Below are 26767 nucleotides of genomic sequence, written 5' to 3'. Positions count from 1 at the left end.
ATCGGATAATGATAATTCTCTCCCATTAGAGACATATTGCCAACATCTCTATTTCCAGTACAGAGGAATTGGAGGACAGGAAAGGTGTGATTGATTTATATAAGAAAACAAGAACATTTATTCCGAGGGCAAGGAGTCAGAGAAACGGGGCTGGGGATCTGAGAGAGAAAGGAGGTTTAAGGAGTAGCAGCTGTCTGGCAAAGAGGATTTGGGGGACATCAGATGGGTAAACAGTACTGATAAGGATTTGGAGGGCTTTGTGTGATATTCCTCACCTCCTTCACTACCTCTTCAAGGTACTTCTGTAGAGAATTGTATGATGCTTTTTCAAGGCTATTGGAGTTAGATTTGTTTCTTTAGATGTGACAAGGCCAAGATGAGCCTCTAATCTGTTTTAAAACACAGACTCATTTGGGCTACATAGGTTTTTTGTTTATATTAGTTCGTCAAGCTGCAACACATATCTCTGATCCTGACTTCTTTTTTAACCTCCATTTCTGACACTCAATGAACATTACTTTTTTACAACAAGAAAACAACCAATACGAGGAAAGTAGTTTAGGAGTTTAACACCTGATATTTTTGTTATTATTAAATATTTAACAAAATGTAATATATGAAGGCCATTATTAAGATAAATAAAAGAAATATCACTGAGAATTTTCTGTAAAATTTGATGAAGAGATAAGTAATCATATTATGACCCAACTCTCTGTCCTATTTCCCCATAAATCAGCTTTCTCAAATAAATATTTTCAATGAAATAGTATTGGCCTGTTGACTGAAAAAAATGCACAACTTAAAAGTTGAGAGTTATGTTTTATTTGGGGGACAAAACTGAGGATTTAAACCTGGAACACAGCAACTCAGATAACTCTGAGAGGCTGTTCCAAGGAGGCAAGTGGGAGACCCAAGATGTATAGGAGATTTGCAACAAAAACCAGGTAGTCAGAACAGTGATAACTGTCACTTAAGGAAAACCAGATATCTCAACTTAGAGAATGTAGTGCTTTGCTATGTATTGGAAGATACAAGAGTCTGGGCTCACTGAAATCATTCCTTTGATATACACCTCATCTATCTGGGCCCAGTATCCTGTGTTTTCTCATCTTGAGTCTCCTTAAGGGCACACCTTCAGGGTGACTGAAACAGCTGGCTGTTAGATGGAGGGAATATCCTGCCTCCATCCTGTGGTCCCTCAGGGCTCACTAGGTCCCTCACTGGGCAGCTGTAATGTGATGGCTTGATAGTTGCAGCATCATTGTTTACTCATATGGCAGGCAATAGTTTTCATTGACAGGCCAAATCAGGAAGCATACCAAAAACAATTTCCTGTATATATAGGAAAAGTATCATTATTAAGCTGGCTATTTAACTATTTCCATTATGAAGTGCTGTTTTTAAGTGAGAAATCAAAGGCTAAGAGATAGAAGTGAAAAGCAAAGGAGAAAAGGAAAGATATAAGCATCTGAATGCAGAGTTCCAAAGAATAGCAAGGAGAGATAAGAAAGCCTTCTCAGTGATCAATGCAAAGAAATAGAGGAAAACAACAAAATAGGAAAAACAAGAGATCTCTTCAAGAAAATTAGAGATTCCAAGGGAACATTTCATGCAAAGATGGGTTCGAAAAAGGACAGAAATGGTATGGACCTAACAGAAGCAGAAGATATTAAGAAGAGGTGGCAAGAATACACAGAAGAACTGTACAAAAAAGATCTTCACGATGAAGATAATCACAATGACGTGATCACTCACCTGCAACCAGACATCTTGGAATGTGAAGTCAAGTGGGCCTTAGAGAGCATCACGATGAACAAAGCTAGTGAAGGTGATGGAATTCCAATTGAGCTATTTCAAATCCTGAAAGATGATGCTGTGAAAATGCTGCACTCAATATGCCAGCAAATTTGGAAAACTCAGCAATGGCCACAGGACTGGAAAAGGTCAGTCTTCATTCCAATCCCAAAGAAAGGCAATGCCAAAGAATGCTCAAACTACCACACAATTGCACTCATCTCACACGCTAGTAAACTCATGCTCAAAATTCTCCAAGCCAGGCTTCAGGAATACGTGAACCGTGAACTCCCAGATGTTCAAGCAGGTTTTAGAAAAGGCAGAGGCACCAGAAATCAAATTGCCAACATCCGCTGGATCATGGAGAAAGCAAGAGAGTTTCAGAAAAACATCTATTTCTGCTTCATTGACTATGACAAAGCCTTTGACAAAGCCTTTGATCCAGTATATGTGGATCACTATATACTGTAGAAAATACTGAGAGAGATGGGAATCCCAGACATCCTGACCTGCCTCTTGAGAAACCTGTATGCAGGTCAGGAAGCAACAGTCAGAACTGGACATGGAACAACAGACTGGTTCCAAATAGGAAAAGGAGTACATCAAGGCTGTATATTGTCACCTTGCTTATTTAACTTATATGCAGAGTACATCATGAGGAACGCTGGGCTGGAAGAAGCACAAGCTGGAATCAAGATTGCTGGGAGAAATATCAATAATCTCAGATATGCAGATTACACTACCCTTATGGCAGAAAGTGAAGAGGAACTCAAAAGCCTCTTGATGAAAGTGAAAGAGGAGAGTGAAAAGGTTGGCTTGAAGCTCAACATTCAGAAAACTAAGATCATGGCATCTGGTCCCATCACTTCATGGGAAATAGATGGAAAAACAGTGGAAACAGTGTCAGACTTTATATTTTTGGGCTCCAAAATCACTGCAGATGCTGATTGCAGCCATGAAATTAAAATACGCTTACTCTTTGGAAGGAAAGTTATGACCAACCTTGGTCATATTAAAAAGCAAAGACATTACTTTGCCAACAAATGTCCATCTAGTCAAGGCAATGGTTTTCCCGTGGTCATGTATGGATGTGAGAGTTGGACTGTGAAGAAAGCTGATCGCCGAAGAATTGATGCTTTTGAACTGTGGTGTTGGAGAAGACTCTTGAGAGTCCCTTGGACTGCAAGGAGATCCAACCAGTCCATTCTAAAGGAGATCAATCCTGGGTGTTCACTGGAAGGACTGATGCTAAAGCTGAAGCTCCAATACTTTGGCCACCTCATGCGACGACTTGACTCACTGAAAAAGACTGATGCTGGGAAATGTTGGGGGTGCGAGGAGAAGGGTACGACAGAGAATGAGATGGCTGGATGGCATCACTGACTCTGTGGACATGAGTGTGAGTGAACTCCGGGAGTTGGTGATGGACAGGGAGGACTGGCATGCTGTGATTCATGGGGTCGCGGAGAGTCGGGCACGACTGAGCGACTGAACTGAACTGAACTGAACTGATGTTACTATGGAGAGAATAAGCAAACAGTTTATTTTGATTTATGATTTTTCTGATGGGGAAAAAAATATAGTGACATGACTCCTGACTGTATGTGGTTTGTCTGCTAGGTGTTTCTCACAAGTCATTTCATTCTTTGGCCCATTTCCATCCACACCCACGCTGGCCTCTGCGTTATTCCATTCTCCACCTTGAGTTGACCATAAAGTGGTAAGATCGAGTGAGGCTGAAGGATAAGGTAAAAAATAAATGTTTTCCAGAATCAAATAGTTGAATTTTAGTATTCTCACTTATTTATCTCAAAATAACTCCCATCAAAACAGTTAAAATGGTCGTGTTGCAAAAACTTTGATATGAATAAATAGCTGTAACATAGTAGTCTCTCAAAAAATACCATGTTCCCAAGGGAAGGGCTGGGAAAGTTTCATAAAGAATCAGGATTAGATTTTAAAAATACATTTGTGTTAGACTCTGAGGGTTGAATGGAAAATTTGTGCATTTGGCCTTGATTTAGTAAAGCATAGGAAACTAGAAAAATTTCCTCTCAATTCAAGAGTGATAGGAATAAGGTGGCATTTTAATTGCTGTATTTAGTGGATTGAAGTCCAAAGTTAGTTTCTCAGGTATTGAAAACTTTACTTCAAAAAGTGAGAATAAGTAATACAGCATTTCTGTAGTCACATAAATTTGGGAAATGCTGAGTTAAATGAAGAGAAGCATATATCTAATCTACAGGGCTTCCAGAGCCTTCAGAAACAGTTGATATTCCACATAAATATCCCAGACGAGGAGGCAGACAGCGTTTCTTCGACATGAAGAATCAGAGATGTGAGAACACACTGCAGAATGCAAATGATTGTGAGGGTAAACAGACTGGAAGCAGAGGGAATGGTAAATGGGTTATTCAGATAGTCCAGGGGGGAAATGATCATACCGTGCCTTAAACACAGGGGAGTGATAGATTAGGAAAGAAATCTTCAATGCTGTGATCTATAACAAGTGTTCCCAGAAGTTGGTATAAAATAGACATTGTTCAGATATCAATTATCCTTATCTTGATACAAGTCTACATGTCTACATTCTTATTTTTTGTTAACCAATATTTTTGCCAATTGAACATTTCTACCTGTAATTAAAATGGTATGTACCAAATGGATTATAGCTTGCTCTGCCTACTCTCTGACTATATGATTTATCTATCTCTGCCTCAATCTCTCAAGTTCTAACATATCAGCTTCATTTTTGAATTCTCCTTTTCACCACCTGAAAATGCACCAAAAGCTGTCCCTTAGGGAAGGAGAGGGTGAGAAGAATATAGAGAGTAGCGTGGAAACATATACATTACCATATGTAAAATAGATACCTAGTGGGAATTTGTTGTATGATGTAGGGAGTTCAAATTGGTGCTTTGTGACAACCTAGAGGGGTGGGATGGAGTGGGAGGTGAAAGGAAGGTTCAAGAAGGAGGAGACATGTGTTTACCTATGGCTGATTCATGTTGATGTATGGCAGAAACCAACACAATATTGTAAAGCAATTATCCTCCAATTAAAAATAGATAAATAAATAAAAACCTTTCCCTTTTATCTTAATTGCTGCTAATCTCTGTCAACTCTTCATCTCTTCTGACTTCCATTCAAGTTCTATTTCCAAAATTATTTTCTTAAAGTCTAATAGCATCACCTCTGTTCTGTGCTTGGAAATACTGTCCTTCCCTGTTGCCTAAAGGATAGAGCCAGTTTCTAAGTGGGGGCTTATTTGGTCCAGACCAAACTCCACTCTTGCCATTCCTTCCTTACTGGGCTGAGGCTGTTCCCTGATACAATACAAGCATTAAATCTCTGTATCCTTGAAACATCTTGTCTCTTGCACCTGAACTGTCCTCTCTCTTCTCTATTTGGCAAAAGCTCACTCGTTCTTTAAAGTTGTTTGCATCCTCTTTGAAATCAGTTTTGAAGATATTATATATATACGTATATATGTTCATATATATGTATACATCTGTCCTGTCACTTTTCCTTACATACTTCAATGTCACCATTTATACAGATAAAGAAAAGCAATTTAGTCTTACCTTTGTTTCCTCTATTGAAGTCAGGTTTCTCTTCATGAGTAAGCATTTCCCCTAATTTTCTAGTGAATTTGTTGGTCTGGAAATGTCCAACACTTTCTAAAGGTTGAAATGAATGATTCCCGTTTGTTCCCCCTTTGTCTTCTTATTCGTCTTATTAACAACCACTTAGTTAAATTTAATTACATTTTTGGCCTATTTTACCTTTCTATAAAACAACTAAAAACTGCTTATTTCATGATGAATATTTACCACATAATTTACTAATTTTCAACTCTGTAGCAGCAAACCAGTTCCAAGGTCACTTTCCAAGTCTTTTCAAAACCCGAGATGGCAATGTGCCAATGGATTGGTACACTGTCCAATCCTAATGAAAGATTAAACATTTCAGCCAGCAATTCCAGTGTCCTCTGACTGCTTTAAAAACATTTGGTTGGATGCCATCTGTTCTTGGTGATTTATTTATGTCTTGTTTGTCAATTTTTTTTTATAAAGCATCCTCTCGACTTATTTACTTATTGATCCATCCCTCTGGCCTATGCACTATGAAAGTCAATATGAATGTAAAACAACTAACCTGTGCCCAGCACAGTGCTGGGTAATATGAGAAACACAAAACATTTGAGCAATACAAAATCTCTGAGGTGTGCTCCTATCTCTAGGAGCTTGTCTTTTGCTGGGGTATTAATAAAAAGTAAAAACCACCACCACCACAACAAAACGGAGAATGTGCAACTCAAACGACCCAGGTGCTATTAGTTGCAGGTACCAAATACATTAAGCTCCAGATTTTAATGTCTGTCTAGTTCCTTCTAGTGACCCTCTTCAGTTCTCTACCAAGCTCTTCCATTGCTCTGGAATTTCTAAAACTTTTCTTAAGAAAAGTCTACTCATATTCTTTTCTGTTAGAATTCTCTTGAGTATTTATCACCCAAAAATATTCTGCAAAAGATTTCACCATGGCCACTGCTGTCAGTGGTATTGAAAATTTTGCCTCTCTGTCAGGCAGAGCCAGCACTATTGATACTTCTTGTCTGCTCTACACTCTGGCTTGATGCTGCCACTTTGGTAGAAAAATGGGAAGGATTTTGCTCTTCCTAAATCTCTGTTCCCCAAGCCCTGATGTGTGGCTGACTGCACATATTGTTTTTCACTGTTGTGCTAAGTTGCTCAGCTGTGTCCAACTCTTTGTGATTCTATGGACCATAGGTATGCAGCTACCGGGAGGAGAGGACATTTTTGTTGTTGTTTAGTTGCTCAGTCGTGTCTGACTCTTTGCAACCCCATGGACTGTAGCCCCCCAGGTTCCTTTGTCCATGGGATTCTCCAGGCAAGAATACTGGAATGAATTCCATGACCTCCTCCAGGGGATCTTCCCAACCCAAGGATTGAACCTGCTTTTCTTACATCTCCTGCATTGGAAGGCAGGTTCTTTACCACTAGTGAGTGGCACACTACTCTTTGTCAAAATAACCCCTTGTCTTCTGCCTTGCACCTATTTTTTTAGACCTTGAGGTGGCTGGATAATTGACTTCATTTTCTATTTTCTCAACTTGGTATCCTCTGCCTCTGGTCATCCTCTTTCTTCCTCTTGCAACCCAAAAATAAAATTTGTCATTCATATAGATTTATGTAAAGAAATTCTGGGAGCTATCATTGGTCCTACACATCCCATCTTTATTTGCTACCAACCAAATAAATCCATGGTGCATCTTAATTAATCCTCACAGCAACCCTACAGGGTTGGCACTATTATTTATGTTTTACAGCAGAATATACTAAACTTTAAAGAAGACTAGCTCAAGGGTAGACAACTAGTAAGATTCCATTACTTGAAAATGTTGGCAGCCTATTCCATGAGTGGGAAACTGCAGCTACTTTGATTACTTAGATTTGCATTCCTCTTTTACATATATAAAAAAGTAATATCTTGATTATTGGGACACCAAAAAAGTGGATTTAAGATATGATAGAACTTTAAGTTAAATTCACGTTGATCAATTGGTCCCTCCTCCGAAATCCTTTTTTTTTTTAATCTCTAATATGACCCTCTAAGTTAAATTTGAAAAAAATAAACAATAGGCCACTGCTCAAATCAGGTATTACCTGTTTCAGAACTCGTCATGTCTCAGTTTCTGATTGGCAAGTGAATTGCAGCCAAGTACTTATTAGACTGTTAGGCTCCCTTCCAGCACAGTCTTCAATTATCTTTGTTATTGTACAGCAAAGTACATTTGCTTGATGAAGTAGGGCTGATTTGCTTATTGTATATCTCTGCATTCCCATTAATCTCTCCAATTCTGCAATTCATGTTGGCTTTGTAGTTATTAGTGTGAATTCATGAGAGCATGCTTTATTATTACTGCAATCTCCTAGCAGTACCTAACCCTTTGGAATACGCAGAAAACATGTCAAACTCCCAGTCTTGCCCTGAGATTTTTACAGGCTGAGTATGAATGGCTGCATTGCAGCACCTAGACAGCATGGGTGCTAACGCTTTAATTTATGGAGTTAAAGAGCAAATAGAAATGTATTAACTTTCTTAGTCATTGAAACAGTCAACTCTTCCTTGTTTTCATCCCTGTGGCTTAAATGGGGTTTACAAATGTATATTTATGTGTTTATGGATTCTCAATTCTTCATTTTAGTCCACTGGCATTTTGGTAGTGTGTTTATTCCATGATGACAGTGGACCCAGGCTCAGTTTTACTGTAAGACTTTAATTGAAGAGCTTCTTGAGTGTCTTAGCAAAATGATCCCTGTTAGGTGACTCACATGGACTCTCCAGCTTATAATTAAATACTGATTAAAAAAGGTTATGATGTCTCTTTGAAGATCCTAAGTATCAGAAGTTTGTATTCTTTGACTTTGGGAATAACCCATCTAGGCAGCTTCACATAGTACTTGATTTAAGGCAGATCTGGGTAGGGAGCTTGACCTCTCTTGACTACTAAAACGAAAAGGGAAGCAAGGAATTACAAAGGTTTTCTATTGAATTTTTCTTCTTCTTAGTAATATACTATTTCCATAGGACATGAGTAGAACTCATTTACTCTTAAAAATGTAAATTTAACACAGGATACAGGGATTCACACACTGTGTATAAAATTGTAGCATGTGAACAATATTAAAGTACCAAGATTATTGAAAATAATTTTTTGGGAAGAATTGAAACATTTTCTAAAGAATGGATTTTAAGAAGAGGAATAATGGGGGAAATGAAATGCTCTTCAGAGGAAGATGGTAGTAATCAAATTATTAGTGTTTTTGAACCTGGAAGTGCCTTCATATTTAATCTTTCTGGAGAGTATAGCTCCATTCTTTCCAGGTAAATATGTTGAATTAAGGTTAAATTATTTTTGATTAATATCGCTTGTCCTTTATTGACTGATCTTTTATGATCTTGTGTATTTTTGGTATTGACTATTAAAACCTTTTCAGATGCCAATGGGAATGACCATTTCTCCATTTTTTGATTCAGGATTCTCATAGTCAATATTGTGCAGAGATGCCCTGGGAGGTGAAGTATATGAATAATGATGTTTTATGACTGCAATTATTCCCGGGTTGATTATTCATTACTCATAGTGAGAAATCTGAGTGAAATTTAAATTCTCTTCCTATAGTTAAATGTTACTGTCAATTTAGTATTATAAATTTCTGCTGAATATAAAGTAATCATGCTTCATTTCCAATATTGAATTGTCTTTGAGTGAGTGATCATATTTCTTTACCAAGCCTTTTGTATTAATTACTAATATTTTCAGTCTTGCAGAGTACCATAAATCTTACTCGTTAAGTGAAAATCATGGTTAATTCTGAATCATTAAATGAAAACTGATGATTATATCTTACTCAACTTATGATAGTATCTTTCTAAATTCCATGTTTGCTCCAATCTCCATTAAACCAGATGTATTTATACACTTGCTTCACATTTGTGTTTTAGCTTTTATCCTGGTTTATTTTTCCCTAATAGTTCTGTGTTTGTACCTTGAACTCTTCCAAAAGGTTTTAAAGCAGTTTCCTATTGGGTTCACTATGGCTTGGTTAGATCTGACTACTTTTCAAATCTTTATTCTTATGAAAATCCCAATAACTTGATTTTTATTTTCTTCTCAAACACTTTTAATAGATTTTTATTTTGTTTGTTTTCTATACCAAATCATGTTCACATGTTTGGCCAAAAACATTGAACAGTGGTTATATAAGACATTCATTGCAAACACAAGGGACCATTTTAGTTGCACATACCCTTTTTCTTAATTTTTTTTTCTACTATAAGTAAATGATGCTCTGATGTGTATCCTTATACATATTTTGGTGTATATTTCTGCTTATTTCCCTGAGATAAATATTTAGAACCTATATCACCGAGAAACATTCTTACTTGGGCAAATTTTTATCTTTGCCTAAATTTGATGTGTAATTCTATATATGTGTATGTGTGTGCATGTGTGTATGCTTCCATATATTGATTGAACACTGATGTTTCTTCAATTATGAATTGCCTGTTTATTCATTTCCTTTGTCTACATGTCTATTAGAGTTTTCATATTATTGATTGGTAAAAGATATTAATAAATTTATGATGTTAGTTCCTTGAAATATTCTTGTATACACATCTTATTTGGTCAACTCTAATTATCTTTCTTTGTAATTCATTTCTTTTCAACCAATTAATTAATTAGTACTGTCAAATTAATATGTAGCCATAATTTCTTTTAGCTTTTTCACTTTTCCCTATTTACTACTTTAATATTTTGTGATTTGTTTTTCAGGAAATTAATCTATTGTACCCACACTCTTGCTTTCACCATTGGTCTCATACTTAGTATGCAATTAGAGTTATCTTTTAGAAAGTTTGATTAACCTATCCTCTTGCTTATAATGCTCATTTTCCTCTTCCTCTATCACTTGCAGCTTTGCTGCACTGACTCCAGCTGGTCCCCCAGACAAATCAGAGGTGCCACAGTGTAATATACAGAACAATGGCCCACAGAAGATGCCCATGCCCTTGGCTCTGAAACATGTGGATAGGTTATACTACTTGGCAAAAAGGACTTGGAAGATAGAATTAAGGTCATGGCCTTAAGATAAGGAGACTACTTTGAATTATCTATGTGGGTCTGATTACCTGGGTCCTTAAAAGTAGAAGAGGAAAGCAAAGGAGTCAGAGAAATGTGATTGGAAGAATAAGCAGGAGACATTTGAGGTATGAGAGGGACTTTGCTCTGTGAAGTTCAATTTGACATTGAAGGAAGGATGTCATGAGACAGAGACTTGTCGATCTTTAGAAGCTGGGAATAGTTAGCTGACAGCCAGCAAGGAAATGGAGATCTCAGTCTGATAAACACAACGAACTGAGTTCTGCCAGCAACATGAAAGAGCAAGGAAATGGGTTCTCCCCTAAACACAGAAAAGAACATAGGCTTGCCAAACTTTAATTTTATCCCAGTGAGACCCATGCTAGACAATAAGTTTTTGGTCATTTGTTATAGGAGCAATAAGAAATTAATAAACAAGGACTTTGATATTGGGGATATCTGATTCAAATCCTGACTCAATCCCTTAATAAGCTGAGTAATTGCAGAGATATGTTTACCACCTACTTCATGAGGTTGTTGTGAGCCAGAAGGTAGGTCAGATAATGATTCGGTTCAGTTCAGTCACTCAGTCATGTCTGACTCTTTGCAACCCCATGGAGTGTAGCATTCCAGGCCTCGCTGTCCATCACCAACTCCCAGAGTTTACTCAAACTCATGTCCATTGAGTCGGTGATGCCATCCAACCATCTTATCCTCTGTTGTCCCCTTCTCCTCCCACCTTCAATCTTTCCCAGCATCAGGGCCTTTTCAAATGAGTCAGCTCTTCTAGTAGTAACAATAATGATGACAGTAATACAAATAATAGTTTAGTAATATAATACTATAGATACATGTACATATTTTACAAATAATGATTGTAGGCAACATTTATTGAATGTTTACTATGTGCCAGATAATTTTCTAAGCACTTAATAGGTATTAATTTTTTTAATCCTTAAAATACATCTGTTAGATGGTATTATTATAATCCACCAACATTTTTTTCTTTCTTGTTTTTTTAGCTTTTCATTTGGATTGGTGTATAGCCAATTAACAATGTTGTGATAGTTTCAGGTGAACAGTGAAGGGACTCAGCCATACATATACACATACACATATACATATACACATATGTGCTAAAGCTGAAACTCCAATACTTTGGTCACCTCATGCGACGAGTTGACTCACTGGAAAAGAGTCTGATGCTGGGAGGGGTTGGGGGTGGGAGGAGACGGGGACGACAGAGAATGAGATGGCTGGATGGCATCACCGACTTGATGGACATGAGTTTGAGTGAACTCCGGGAGTTGGTGATGGACAGGGAGGCCTGGCGTGCTGTGATTCATGGGTTTGCAAAGAGTCGGATAGGACTGAGCGACTGAACTGAACTGATGGATACATACGTATCCATTCTCCCCCAAACTCCCCTCCCATCCAGGCTCACATAATATTGAGCAGAGTTCCATGTGTTATATGATAGATCCTTGTTGGTTATCCATTTTAAATATAGAAGTGTGTACATGCCTATTCCCAAATCCATAACTATTCTTTTCCCCTATCTTTCCCCTCAGTAACCATAACAGAACTTTTTTTCTTACACATGAATGACAGTTATTTAGAAAAAGAGAAACAGACAGACAGAAAATCAGAGAGGATAAGTAACTTGCCTGAGCTCACACATGGTGTTAGAGTGTTGGAGTCAGTACACTAAACCTAGAAATGTGAACCAGAACCTGCCTATTTAATCATCTTGCTGCTGCTCTTGTTTAGTCACTAAGTTGTGTCCGACTCTTTGTGACTGTAGTCCACCAGACTCCTCTGTCCATGGTGTAAGGCATAGTTCAGGCAAGGCAGAAAAAGGAAAGACGACCTCAACAGAAGTAGGTTACCTTTATTCAGGCAAGGAGGGGGCGACAGTTGGCCTAACAACCAGGCTGAGCACTGAGAGGGATCAGGGAGGCTCCATATTTATAGGGAGGTTTGTGGAAGCGATAAGGAAAACGTTAATCAGGCGGGATGGTTTGGGTATTCTTTAGTTGAGATAGCATTTGTAGTTGGGCAGGGGATGATAAGTCTTTTGGGGAGTCGGAGAAGGCAATGGCACCCCACTCCAGTACTCTTGCCTGGAAAATCCCATGGACGGAGGAGCCTGGTGGGCTGCAGTCCATGGGGTCACTGAGAGTCGGACCCGACTGAGCGACTTCACTTTCACTTTTCACTTTTATGCATTGGAGAAGGAAATGGCAACCCACTCCAGTGTTCTTGACTGGAGAATCCCAGGGAAGGGGGAGCCTGGTGGGCTTCCGTCTATGGGGTCACACAGAGTCGGACATGACTGAAGTGACGCAGCAGCAGCAGGGAGTGGAAAGTTTTTGGGCAGGGGGTGATAAGTCTTCAGGGCAGGTGTAGGGGGTGGAAGGTTTCTGGACAGGGGGTAATAAGTCCAGATAGATGCAACTGGCCTGGAGCATCAGGGTGGGACCTAAAGTTCTGTTTGGTTTTCTCCGAAGTTATGTGATTCAGCAAGGGCCTTTGAGACTGTTGTTTTCTTTTCTAGGCCCAAAAGACTCCTTCACATGGGATTTCCCGGGCAAGAATACTGGAGTGGGTTATTTCCTTATTGTTGTTGTTGTTTGAATATTAACCATTATGCGACAACCGCTCAATTATCATTGTTTTTGTTATTACTACTATATTATTATTATTATCATTCCAGTATCAATCAAAAGTCCACAGATAATACAAAATAGTAATGGGAAGACTTACACATGGAGTTTTGACTTTGAACAAAGATTATCTTTGATCCTGCTTTACAGTTTGATCAAAGGGCCAGTTCAGCTAACCAGAGCCTGTAGACGTGGTGTGAATGTGTGCTAAATTGCTTCAGTTGTGTCCAACTCTATGCCACCCCATGAACTATAGTCTGCAGGCTTCTCTGTCCATGGGATTCTCTAGGCAAGAACACTGGAGTGGGTTGCCATTTCCTTCTCCAGGGTTAGACCTGGTGTGGGGGTTTGCAATTCATCCTGGAGTCATGTGTTCTGCTGTTATGTATCAGCAGTTATTAAATTTACCTGTGAGTTCTGAATAGTTTATTTAATTTCCATGTTCTGGTTGCATAACTGATCTATCTAATAATATACTCCTTTTAAAGTCACAAATTAAATTAGGTCAATAATTATTATGACTATAAAAATATGAGATAGATTATTCAAATGTGAGGCTTTGTATCAACATAAACTTTTTAGAGTCCATTAGGAAAAGGACAGATAAATGAATTGTTGGATTTTTCACTCATATCAAGAGGGTCTATATGTTTTTTTCACTAGCATAGTTGCTTTTATAACATGTTTTCTTTGGTTTTCACAGCCTTTGACCATGGGACTGTGGCTGACAAAGCAGAAGTGTATGAGGAGGGAGACAGTAAGGTACAATGACCAACTGTTCAGTATTATGATACCACTGAAATGAATAAATCCATCCTCCTGTGGGAGACAAAAAATACCTTGCTCTACAGCAGTGATGTGTGCAGAGAAGAAATAGTCTGAGTAGTAAGAATGTGATGAGTAAGAGAGGGCTGAAAGCCACAAATGAATTCTCGCCAGAGAAGACCCTTGCCCCCAACTAAGTAAATGCTGTATCAGCCTGGCCTTTGGCATCCCACAGATGGGACCTGCATTTTACTTACTGAAAGGGGAGCAATCACACTTCTCCCCCTGATCAAAAGGATAATTGGGAGGCCTGGAGGGGTGAGGGCAAGGAAGATTGTTCTAGTCAATCCTGGAAGTCCAGTTAATCTAAGCCAAAGGAAATCACTTTAATCACCTCTATGATCTTCCTCACCTTACTCAGTACACTTCTGGCTTTTCAATTAGTATTTCATTTCTTTGGCAAATGATTCAGTATACTTTTGCTGTTTTGAGAACCCATGTCCTTCTCCAGATGATATTCCCACATCTCCCTAGTCTCCTGCATTACAATTAGCATTTCATTTCTCTGGCAAATAATTCACTATGCTTATGATTTACTTTTATGGCAGTCAGTTATTATCAGTCTTGGGTCATGGTAACTCAGCAGAAATTCCAGCTGAGAGATTTCAGCATGCTTCTAATCAGCCTCCTGGCTTAACTTTATCAACTCATTCTTCACCCAGATACCAGTGGGATGGCTCATAAGAGCAAGTCTGATTGTGATCTTGTTGCTTGTCCTCAAGTCAAAATTCAACTCAGAATCAAAGTCTCCTAATATTTACAGTGAGGAGAAATTTCACATTCTTCAACACATCCTCAGAAGTCTTTATGGAACAGGGTACCTCTTTCTTAGGGCTTCCCAGGTGGCTCAGTGGTAAAGAATTCGCCTGCCGATGCAGGAAGCACATGTTCAATCCTTGGGTTGGGAAGATCTACTGGAAAAGGAAATGGCAACCCACTCTAGTATCATTGCTTGAGAAATCCAATGGACAGAAGAACCTGGCAGGCTGCAGTCCATGGAGTCATGAAGAGTTGGACATAAGTGAGTGGCTAAGTAACAACAACAACAACAGAATGGATTTAAATAATTTCAGACTGTGTTTTTGTGATGCCCTAAACCTTCCTCGTTTAACATTCAGCAATGATGAATAATATCTGGCTATTTTCTGTCTCCCTCAGTAGACCGCAGGTTCCCTGAGAATATGGCCCATCTCTCGTGCCCATCACAGTGCCTGGCACACTGGACAATGAGCATCTGTTTGTGTTAAATATTTCTGGTAATCTGGTATACTCTCACCACCCAGTGTTGGTAAAGCATTTGGGTTGATCAGTTAAATCTAAATCCACAAGATAAAAATTCCAAAGTTATACTCTATGAGGTTCCAAATTGCCTTGGTACTGTATATCAAATAATTAGAATAATAAAAAAATCAACTTTTTCTGCAGTTCATTTTCCAATTTATCATCTATATGTCTACATGAGCAAAACTATGCAGTCTGATAGAAACTGTTGCCATCATGTCACATAATTACTTTTTCATAAGCTAAAAGTGTATCTTTTCCTTAATAACCTGAATGATAATTTTTATATGGGTATATGTATCTGTCTATCTTTGTTGATGGTGATTTCATGTGCATTGTGTTATATGTTCCTCATAATACCACCTTGAGGTAAATACTACAATTTTTATCTCTATTTTATAGAAGACACAACAGCACTCAGTGTGCTTAATGTTTAACCTGAGTCACCACACAGTGAGTGACAGACTAGAAACATCCAGTTCACAAAGTGGAGTCTAGTTTATTTTCAATTCTGAGTTATTTTGAGGCTCCTCAAGTTCAAAATGTAAAACAATTCATACTGCAAACTTCATATGAGGGCTTCCCTGATAGCTCAGTGGTAAAGAATCTGCCTGCCAATGCAAGGGACACAGGTTCGATACTTGGGTTGGGAAGATCACCTGGAGAAGAGAATGGCAACCCACTCAAGTATTCTTGCCTGGAGAATTCCAGGGACAGAGGAGCCTGGCAGGGTACAGTCCATGGGGTCACATGAGTAGGACATGACTTAGTGACTAAACAATAAAACCCACATATGTTTTCTTCACCACTGTGTTGCCCGTCACTGGGCTCGACAAAGAGCAGGTACTTAATAATTATTTGTTAAGTGAATGAATGAACCTATAATGGGAATTTTTTCATTGCCTTTCAAGGATTTTGTGTTTGCACATGGCAAACAGAGAAGAGATGGCAGCTTCTAAGGCAGCTAATATGAAAAGGGATGCAGGATATTGAAGCGACTAGACAGACTAGGTGATGAATCTTGACTCTGCTATTAGTTGTGTGTTTTGGATCATTCAGTTCAGTTCAGTTCAGTTCAGTCGCTCAGTCGTGTCCGACTCTTTGCGACCCCATGGACTGTAACCTACCAGGCTCCTCTGTCCATGGGATTTTCAAGGCAAGAGTACTGGAGTGGGTTGCCATTTGGATCATTATTTGAATTATAAATCCCATTACTATCATCAGGGTTTTCCATCATCTGGCCTGAACATAAAGAGAGCATTACTTGCTTCATAGGGTTTTTATGGGAGGTAAATGAAATAATGTATAAAAAGCATGTACCACAGAGTCTAGCATTTAGTAGATGCTAGATAAATATTCGTAGCTCTCTTCCTGCTATGAGGGAACCATGTTAATTCATAGCCATTTAGGTCAGCAAGGGAGTCAATCATTTAAGTTTTTTTTTTTCCCCTTAAATAGTCATTACATATTTATAATTCCAGACTACTTGGTTTACATGTACCCCTCTTAGCTGTTTCTAAGCAGTTTCAAACTTTTGCATACCCTCAGAGTTTATCTCATTCTGCTATATAGGTTGAAGATAAATTTTGAAATCATACCAATATAACTCAGCAATCTTTCAGGCTAGTGGATTTAGTTGTGAGTTTTAGCCAGGAAAAATAACAACTGTAGTAAAATGTTTTGTAAATCCATACCTGATTGGAGAGAGGATATTAGACGTTAAGCTCTTGATTTTAATATATCTAGGCATTAAGCTACCTTTTGTATTTTGCTTGGTATGCTAATCCACACAGAAAGCATTACAGAAATTATTTCACGAAGTCCTCTCTAAATAATTCTTTTAACCTTATGAGTGCTGAAATGTGCAGTCTTGTCATCCATTCTAGCTACTTAAGGATTCAGAAAACAACATTAGTTTTGCTTTTAGACAAAAATTATTCTAGGCATGACTTGTGTCTAGAAAGTTAAGAAAACAGTGATACCATTTTTGGATTCCTTACGTTGATATATTTGGGGAAGGCAATGGCAACCCACTCCAGTACTCTTGCCTGGAAAATCCCATGGACCGAGGAGCCTGGTGGGCTGCCGTCTATGGGGTAGCACAGAGTCGGACACGACTGAAGTGACTTAGCAGCAGCAGCACGTTGATATATTCAGTTAGTGAAATTAACTTACTGTTCATTTGTTCCTTTTCTTCAAATACATTAAAAAAGAAAAAACAAGTTGAAAAAAAAATCTTCTTAGCCATTTCTACAGCTGATTATTGCTGCTGTTGAGATTGGGCAACTCCTTTTCCAGTGAAAATGTGTGTGGATTACTGAAGCAATGCATAATCTGCATCAACTGTTTTTGTAAGTTTTTGTATGAAACTGACCTTGGTTTGCATAGTAGCTCTAATTCATTAGCTAATTCATTTTAACCGATGAGTCTCAATTTTTCCACTAGTCAAAAGCAGTCATTACTGTTTATCTAACCAGTTTGTTGTGTGGATGAAATAATATAGCTAGATCTCTTTATATGGAGCAGAAGCTCTATAAACATTAATCCCTTATCTTTAAGTATTCTTTAACCATTTTCATGCCACTGATGGTTTCATGTCTAGTGATAATACCACTTTGCATATGTATCACTTTCCAATTTTGCCAAGCACTCTCTCACGCTATACCTTTATCCTCGTAACACATCTGAGAGACCCCTTCTGTTTGGAAGATGAAAAAATTTATTAAATTGTGAATTTCTTAGATGTAAAGGACGATGTCTTCAGCTCTTTTCTTTGTTCTTCAGGCCAAGCTTAGCCCAGAACTTGGCATACATTTGGGGCTGTATAAATATTTGTTGCACAGACTGATTGATGTGAAGAATAGTAACTTGTCCAAGGTCACACTCAAGGTTTTGATGGGAAGATAAGGACAGGGTTCCTTTGACTTTGGATTTTTCCATTAGACAAGTGGTGAGCAACGTTTGAATATTTTTTCCAACAGGGTCAATTCAGGGAAAATAAAAATGTTTATGTGTCACAAATTCCCAATTAAAATGAAAATAGCTTTATTGAGTCTCAAGGAAAAATATATTCCTTCTACTTAGATTACTTACCTCTGCAGTACAAAAGTGCCAATGAGAAATATTAGAACTCTTTTTTCACCACTAAAATGTTAATATCTGGGCATATTTGAGAAGGAGCCACCCAGAGGCTGCTTTCCAATCTTTTATCCTTTATATTTGCAGAGCACTTTAGAGTTCTCAAAGTGCTTTCATAGGCATTATCTAATTACATTTTTGAAACAATCCCAGAAAGAGGTATTATTACCAACCACACTCTACAAGGGTGCGCTAAAGTTGCGAGGAGGGGGAATGACTTGCCTAAAGTCACAGAGTAAGTGCATTAACAAGGAATTGCCTCCCATACTCTTTATCCTGAGGACTTGCCCTCTTTGCCTATACTGGGTACTAGGAGTTGAGACAAGATAGACTCCCTACCCCAAAATAAAACAAAGCATAAAACATAAAAATCTGGGCATTTCTGTCTCAGTGCTGCTCATGAGGTTTTTTTTTTTAATTAATCTAGCTCAGTACAGGAGCCTAAGAATGAACCAATAAAAAAAAATTACTTTATTGACATGAAAGTTTTCTGCTCTAAAATCTTTGCTCTGTATGGGCAGAAAGGCTACAGTGAGAATTATACTATGAGCTACAAACTGAAGTGTGGTCTTTAAGCTGCTCTGCATGACCTAGTTGGATGATTGATGCCACCAGGTCAGAGTTCTGTTCTGGTTTATGGAATGCCAGTGATCTGGTACTGTCTGGACTTATAATATCTAGAAATGATCAGCTTTGTTATCATCTGCACACATGATGAGGCTTTAGAAATTTCTTTTACTAAATATGCATGTACTGATCTTTCCTTCCCACATTTATATATCCTATTTTTTCATATACTGCTCATTTGATTTTACTTACTTTCAATTGGAGATTGCAGTAATGCAAGCTTATTTGACCAGGTTGTCCACTGTGGGCAAGTGAGTAGAGGTTTTTCCCCCCACAATTCCTCTTCAAGGAGTTCTCCAAGCAGTTACGTATTTGTACAAAGTGCCAAGCCAGCAAAGTATGAGGCAAGAGTGGGAATGGGGTGGGAGAGGAGGTGGCATGGCTTTCTGATGCTGTTCCTATCTCTCTTCATTCAGCCTCACCCCTACTGGTCTCCTCTATTTCCCTTCCATAGTTTCTTATTTGTCACCGTCACCTCTACATGAGCTAAGAATAAATTTGGAGGGTTTTTTTTTTTTTTAAAGTTATATTTCTTCTTTTGAGTCTACATCTGCTTCCTTTCTCATTTATATTTCACAATTCAGGGTTGTAAGTGACATCACTTTCCAAATTCATTTAAAAATGACAGGGATGTCTACAGTTGTGATACTAATAGGATCTTTTGCAGGGAGAAGCAACATTTGCAGAAAGTTTTGTTGACCTCAGACAATTTGCCATTCTTGAAGAAATCCAGAGCTGCTATATGTTTGATTTTCTGCTTTCTGACCCAATACAAATAATCATTGACTTGTTTTAGACTTGGTTGTGTTTGCTAGCTGATTGAAGAAGTCCATGTTTAGTAGAGTTGCTGGGTTTTTCTGTTTGTTCTTTGAACAATGCTGCTGAAAGTGAAGTTAGACCCTCTACAACAGATACTGTCTCAGTGGATGAGTAGGTGCTTTTAATCCATGATAGGGAAGTCACCTTCAGTTCAGTCCAGTTCAATCGCTCAGTCGTGTCCAACTCTTGGCGACCCCATGAACCACAGCACACCAGGCCTCCCTGTCCATCACCAACTCCCGGAGTTTACCCAAACTCACATCCATTAAGTTGGTGATGCCAGCCTACCATCTCATCCTCTGTTGTCCCCTTCTCCTGCCCTCAATCTTTCCCAGCATCAGGGTCTTTTCAAATGAGTCAGCTCTTCACATCACGTGCCCAAAGTATTGGAGTTTCAGCTTCAACATCAGTCCTTCCAATGAACACTCAGGACTGATCTCCTTTAGATGGACTGGTTGGATCTCTTTGCAGTCCAAGGGACTCTCAAGAGTCTTCTCCAACACCACAGTTTAAAAGCATCAATTCTTCGGTACTCAGCTTTCCTTATAGTCCAACTCTTACATCCATACATGACTACTGGAAAAACCATAGCTTTGACTAGACGGAAATTTGTTGGCAAAGTAATGTCTCTGCTTGGGTATATGCAATTTTTTCTTCTTATATTTTCTTACATCTGCGTTTCTAGAATACTGTTTTACACTTTTTAAATAAAGAAAAAGAACAAGTGCAAAGATAAATCAATGAGTTCACTGAGTTGGAAATCTTCATAACGTGTAATTTGCAATTACTTTGTCACTTTTTTGATGTTTATTAGTTTCCATATTTCCAACACACTAATGGCCATATAAACAAAAGTTTGTTCAATGTGTTTTTGTTTAATGAGAATCAAAGTTCCAAAACCCATGCTCATGGACAGAATTTTCCCAAAAGATAATTCGTATAAATAACGAGAAAAGCTTGTGCTTTCTTTCCTCCATGTGGTAATTCAGTTTATTGTCAAAGATAGCATTCAGTCTACTGTTGTTCACATTTAGCAAATATTTAGAAATCACCTAATTGCTCAAGGCACAATACCCTTAACTCTTAAGATACAATCCTTGTAGTTTTATAGTAGTTCCTTAACTGATTTCCTTTCATTTTGTCTCTCTATGCACTTAATCAATCCTCTACACTGACAGTTCCTGTATGAAGTCATTTCTGTTTTCTCATCAAAATTATTTCAGCCTCTCTTCATTCATTTATGGTAACACTTATTTTTTTAATCTTGTTTAATGGCATATGATACCTGCTATCGTTAGACAATGTATCTGTTATAGATAATACAGGTGATTAATTACTCATGTATGGCAGATACAGATGCAATGTGGTTACCCCTACATTCCACACATTTTTAAGATAAGCTATTGTGTATAACAAGCACACAAACAACTGCATAAATCACATATGCAGTTGCATAAATTACATTTCTCAATAAATTTTCACATAGTGAACATGTTCATATAACACCTTTCCAGAGCAATAAAAAAAAAACAACCTTCCCAGTTCCCAAGTGGGGCCTTTTGCTCCCTCCCAGTCACAAGTGCCCTCACTGAAGGTAACACTAGCCCACTTCTCTTCACCATAGATGATTTTGGTTTTGTGGCTGGATTCTTTCACTCAATCTTATGTGTGTGAGTACTCGCATTGTTAGTAGTTTATTCATTAGTACTGTTGTTTAATATCACATTTTGTGGATATACTACAATTTATATATTCATTCTGCTATTCTTGAAAATTTGCTTTTGCTACTTGTTTGGTTTACTAGCTTGAGCTATTAGAAAGAGTGCTGCTATCTGTATTCTAACATACGGCTTTCAGTAACCATTTATAAAAGTACATTTTTGTTCATTCATTTATCCATCCCTTGGGATGTTAAATTGCCAACATGAAATCGAAAGTTGTGTTGTTGTTGTTGTTGTTTTTTAAGAGAAATGTGTTTCTGAAAATATTTGAGTTTTGAAGGCAAGTAAAGGGAATTTCTTAAGTTGGTCCACTTTCCTGTTACAAACATTGGGACTTTTATGTTTGTTTCAAGTTTTGTATCCCAGAAGATTAATAAAGAGTATTAATAAGTAATAAATAGTATTAATTTTTAAAATTCAGTTCTCACTTTGAAACAAATAAGCAAACAAAATATTCTATAACATCAAAGAAAAAGAAAAATCACAAAATTTAAAGGTAGTATGAATTCTTAAAGAGGGACTTTCATATGAATTCCTAGAAAGTTTGATAAAAACAACTCATATCAATGGCTAGTAAACTGAAGTTGGATCTTAACAATGATCCAAGAAAGATGGAAATAATTTCTGCATAAAAAATAAAATAAACATTGAAAACACCTAACATAGTGGCATAGAATTAGCCTTGAAAAAAATGAAGGAAGTGAAATAGAAAACAGATTGGAGCAATTTTATTCCACTAGGAAATGGAGAATAAAACTATGCTGTGTAAGTCAGAGAAGTCCCCAGAAAAAAAACACAGAACAAAGAAGGATGAGTAAATAAGCAAAGATGTAGTAAATAAAATAAAAAACCTAGAACTAGAAGAAATAAATTTTCAATATTGGGAACTAAGAGAAATTTTAAAAAGACCTAGTATGTTCAAAGTAAAATGTACGAATATAAGCTACTACTAAAAGACATTAACAATTTTAACTTTAATTTTCAATGCTAAATACAATGAAATAACAAACAAATATGGATTGCACAATTTATTTAAATATCCTCTCCTGAATAAAACACTGGGAGATGTAATCTACAATCTTAAATGTGGAATTCCACACTTTGAGCTCAACAACAATGTCTTTTTTCTTTTTATAGCTTTTTAGCATTTTGTTCACTTAGAACAAATTCCTGTTTTGTTTAAATTGATCATCCTTTGTCTTATATATAAAAACACAATGTATAGAGTATACTTAAATATATCTCCAGAAATTCAAAAAGACTCATGGAATAATTGATGAACATGAAGAGTTAAATGATTGATTTTTCAAAGTTATAGGTACTGTTTTGTACCAATAATGGAATATCCACTAAGTGTGGCTATTGTTTTTGAGAAGAAACAATTAGGCTTAACTAAACCATATCATTAAGATAGGAGAAAGACTAAGAAGAATAAATTAGAATACAGAACATCAAAATTAAAGGAGAACTAGTACTGAAATCTTAACTAGTATAATTGCTGGATCAGAGTAGATACAAAAGAAAAACAAGTGACAATTAATGGACTCTAACTTCAAGATAAAATGCAGATATGTGGGAAGAGTCAGAAGGTAAGGGAGAAGCTAGAAGCTATAAAAATGTTCAATTCTTCTTTTTCTGAAGGCAGCATGGAAAAAAGAAAGCCCTAGTATTTAAAAAGTAGCAATACATTACAAAATAAGTAATTAGGTAATTAAGAAGAAGACAGTAAAATAAGAGCATAATATAGGATTCTAGAAGATGACATCTAAATAACAATTAGAATAATAAATTTGAATGGTTTAAAACCGCTATAAAAATCTGAAGGATCTTAAATTGAGTATATAACATATACTGAAAATATAAAATGGACTTTTTTCTGAACTCTACATATAAACACCCGTGGAGAGTGCTCCAAGCCCCACGCTGTGGTCCCTAGGTCAGTGCCTTCTCTGAGGTCTGCCTTCATCATAAGCTGGGGCCCCAAGCATCAGCCTAGGCTAGGCAGACTCTTATTTGCTTCCTGTTGTCCTTTTTTTCAAGGGTTAATTTGATCTCCATCAAATTGGACAAGCCAGCCTAAGTAGGATTATACTTGGTGACTGCTATTTGTAAGGAATCATTAAAGGAAGGTCACTATTTCTTGAAATGGACCATTCAAGGAAGGTATAGATCACTCACCTATAGCCAGACATCCTGGAATGTGAAGTTAAGTGGGCCTTAGGAAGCATCACTACGAACAAAGCTAGTGGAGGTGATGAATTCCTATTGAGCTATTTGAAATCCTAAAAGATGGTGCTGTGAAAGTGCTGCACTCGATATGTCAGCAAATTTGGAAAACTCAGCAGTGGCCACAGGACTGGAAAAGGTCAGTTTTCATTCCAATCCCAAATAAAAGAAATGCCAAAGAATGTTCAAACTACTGCACAATTGCACTCATCTCACATGCTAGCAAACTAATACTCAGAATTCTCCAAGCCAGGCTTAAACAGTAGGTGAACTGTTAAATTCCAAATCTTCAATCTGGATTTAGAAAAGGCAGAGGAACCAGAGATCAAATTGCCAACATCTGTTGGATCATCAAAAAAGCAGGAGAGTTCCAGGAAAGCATCTACTTCTGCTTTATTGACTATGCCAAAGCCTTTGATTGTGTGAATCACAACAAACTGTGGAAAATTCTTCAAGAGATGGAAACACCAGACCACCTTATCTGCCTCCTGAAAAATCTGTGTGCAGGACAAGAAGCAACAGTTAGAACTGAGGACATGGAACAACAGCCTGATTCTAAATAGGAAAAGGAGTACATCAAGGCTGTATATTGTCACCCTGCTTATTTAACTTATATGCAGAGTACATCATGAAAAATGCTGGGCTGCATGAAGCACAAGTTGGAATCAAGATTGCCGGGAGAAATATCAATAACCTCAGATATGCAGATAATACCACCCTTATGGCAGAAAGTGAAAAAGAACTAAAGAGCCTCTTGATGAAAGTGAAAGAGGAGAGTGAAAAAGTTGGCTTAAAACTCAACATTCAAAAACTAAGATCATGGCATCTGGTCCCATCACTTCATGGCAACTAGATGTGGAAACAATGGAAACAGTGACAGACTTCATATTTTGGGCTCCAAAATCACTGTAGATGGTGACTGCAGCCATGAAATTAAAAGATGCTTGCTCCTTGGAAGAAAAGCTATGACCAACCTAGACAGCATACTTAAAAGCTGAGATACTACTTTGCCGATAGAGGTCCACGTAGCCATGTACAGATGTAAGAGTTGGACTATAAAGAAAGTTGAGTGCTGAAGAATTGATGCTTTTGAACTGTGGTGTTGGAGAAGACTCTTGAAATTCCCTTGGACAGCAAGGAGATCCAAACTGTCAATCTTAAAGGAAATCAGCCCTGATTATTCATTGTAAGGACTGAAGCTGAAGCTGAAACTCCAATGCTTTGGCCACCTGATGCAAAGAACTGACTCATTGGAAAAGACCCTGATGCTGGGAAAGATTGAAGGTGGAAGGAGACAGGGATGACAGAGGATGATATGATTGGATGGCATCACCGACTCAATGGACATGAGTTTGAACAAGCTCTGGGAGTTGGTGATGGGCAGGGAAGCCTGGCGTGCTGCAGTCCGTGGGGTCGCAAAGAATCGGAGACGACTGAGGGACTGAACTGAAGTGATTCAAGTAAGGAGTTTTGCAGGAACAGGTAAGATAAGATGAAAGCTTTAGCACTGGTAACTTGCAGATCAACAACACAGAATTTCTGCAAGTAATTGAAACCATTAGACTTCTTCAAAACTTTTTAGTTTTTATCACCAGGCAAGAGCAAAATTAATGAAGACAGTTTGCATGATATCCTTAAATATTAGATGAAGAAATTTACTGATGGGTACAGATTCTGGCAAAACATGCAGCAGAAATACTCAGGAGTTTTTCCACAAGCAGCTCCCCAGCTTTCTCCCCAAGACCAATCTTCTTTTCAGTCTCTTCAGTTTCATCTCCAGAGCCATCAATTCCCCTTTTGCTTTAGAACTGTCTCTTTACAGACTAAATGAAAAACATAATCAAAGGAAATGCTTTGCTATTCCCAATCTAGGCAATGTTAGCCAGCATGAGTACAAACTGCCTTCAGTGACAAATATTAAGTCATGCCAGTTGCTAAAGAACATGGCACTGATTTTGACATTTTTAATATGATGGAGTAATGAAAGACATCAGGGTTATTTATAGGTTTATATCATCCTTCACACAGGCAGTGTGTGCAGATGTGGAAAAGAGTGAGTGAGTTGTTGAATCTTATCAGGTAGAAGTGAACAAATTAAGAAAACAAATCACTCAGATGAAATACAAAGTAAAGTAAAGAACAAGAAAGAAGATTGCAGCAGGTGATGTTAAGGAGACATGCCATCTGAAAGTTTGGAAACCATGTTTGGTCCTCAGATACCCAGAATTTGTAGCTGAAGGCAGATGTACACTAGCAGATACAGAGGCTTGTGATCCTCTTCCCTCTTACTTTGATTTTCACCCATTCAGTCAAACCACGTCCAACCCTTCTCACAGGGAAAGTGTATTTATGCCTTGATCTCAAGCTGTGGGCCCTGCCAATTATGCTTTCACTAATGCCAGACTGAAGTATCCTGGAAGTGGAGCAAGATGAAACTTTGATTAACTCCCATTGGCTCCCACACACACATAAGGGAAAACTCATATTCGAGGAATTCGCGAATACTGACATGTACCCATGGGGGCTCCAGGAACAGTCAGACCTCCCACATTCAACTAAAGAAGATGAACTCTTCACTCAGCACTTTTTTTTTAAAATTACTTATTCAGACAATGTTTTAAAACATATCCTGGGGGAGAATTGCTTTCTTGGAGCCCTGAACTCTCCTAAGAGGAGAGTCCTTATGCTCAGAACTTGTTCAAACTTCACGTATGTGAGTCCTCATCTTTCATCCCAGTGTGCAGATGTCAAGGTGCAACCATGAATCAAACTGTCTAATTCTGATGTGATTCAAGGGTATGTGGTTAACTTTAAGCAAAGTAAATTATAAATGTAGTTTTTGTTCTTTAAAATAAATTGGGAATTAGAGAGGAAGCACAAGAAGTCTATAAATGTTCTATAATTATAAATGAAAAACTTACCTCTTGTACTACGAGGCCTTGAAATTTACTTTTTTTCAAAAGAAAATGAGTCAAGCAGCAGATTTCAAAGAACTTTCTTTC

At 37.8% G+C, this 26767-nt stretch overlaps 1 pseudogene; it reads left to right on the top strand.

Annotated features, from left to right (window-relative positions):
* The first annotated feature begins 8584 nt into the window (after nt 1-8584).
* LOC129540399 (BRISC complex subunit Abraxas 2-like) lies at nt 8585-26198 on the top strand (annotated as a pseudogene).
* Nucleotides 26199-26767: the final 569 nt, after the last annotated feature.

Source organism: Moschus berezovskii, chromosome 4, assembly GCF_049115385.1.
Source record: "Moschus berezovskii isolate FMDL1 chromosome 4, NW_MosBer_1.0, whole genome shotgun sequence".
Classification (NCBI taxonomy): domain Eukaryota; kingdom Metazoa; phylum Chordata; class Mammalia; order Artiodactyla; family Moschidae; genus Moschus; species Moschus berezovskii.
The sequence above is the reverse complement of the archived record's forward strand: the minus strand, read 5'-3'. Positions and strand labels throughout refer to the sequence as shown.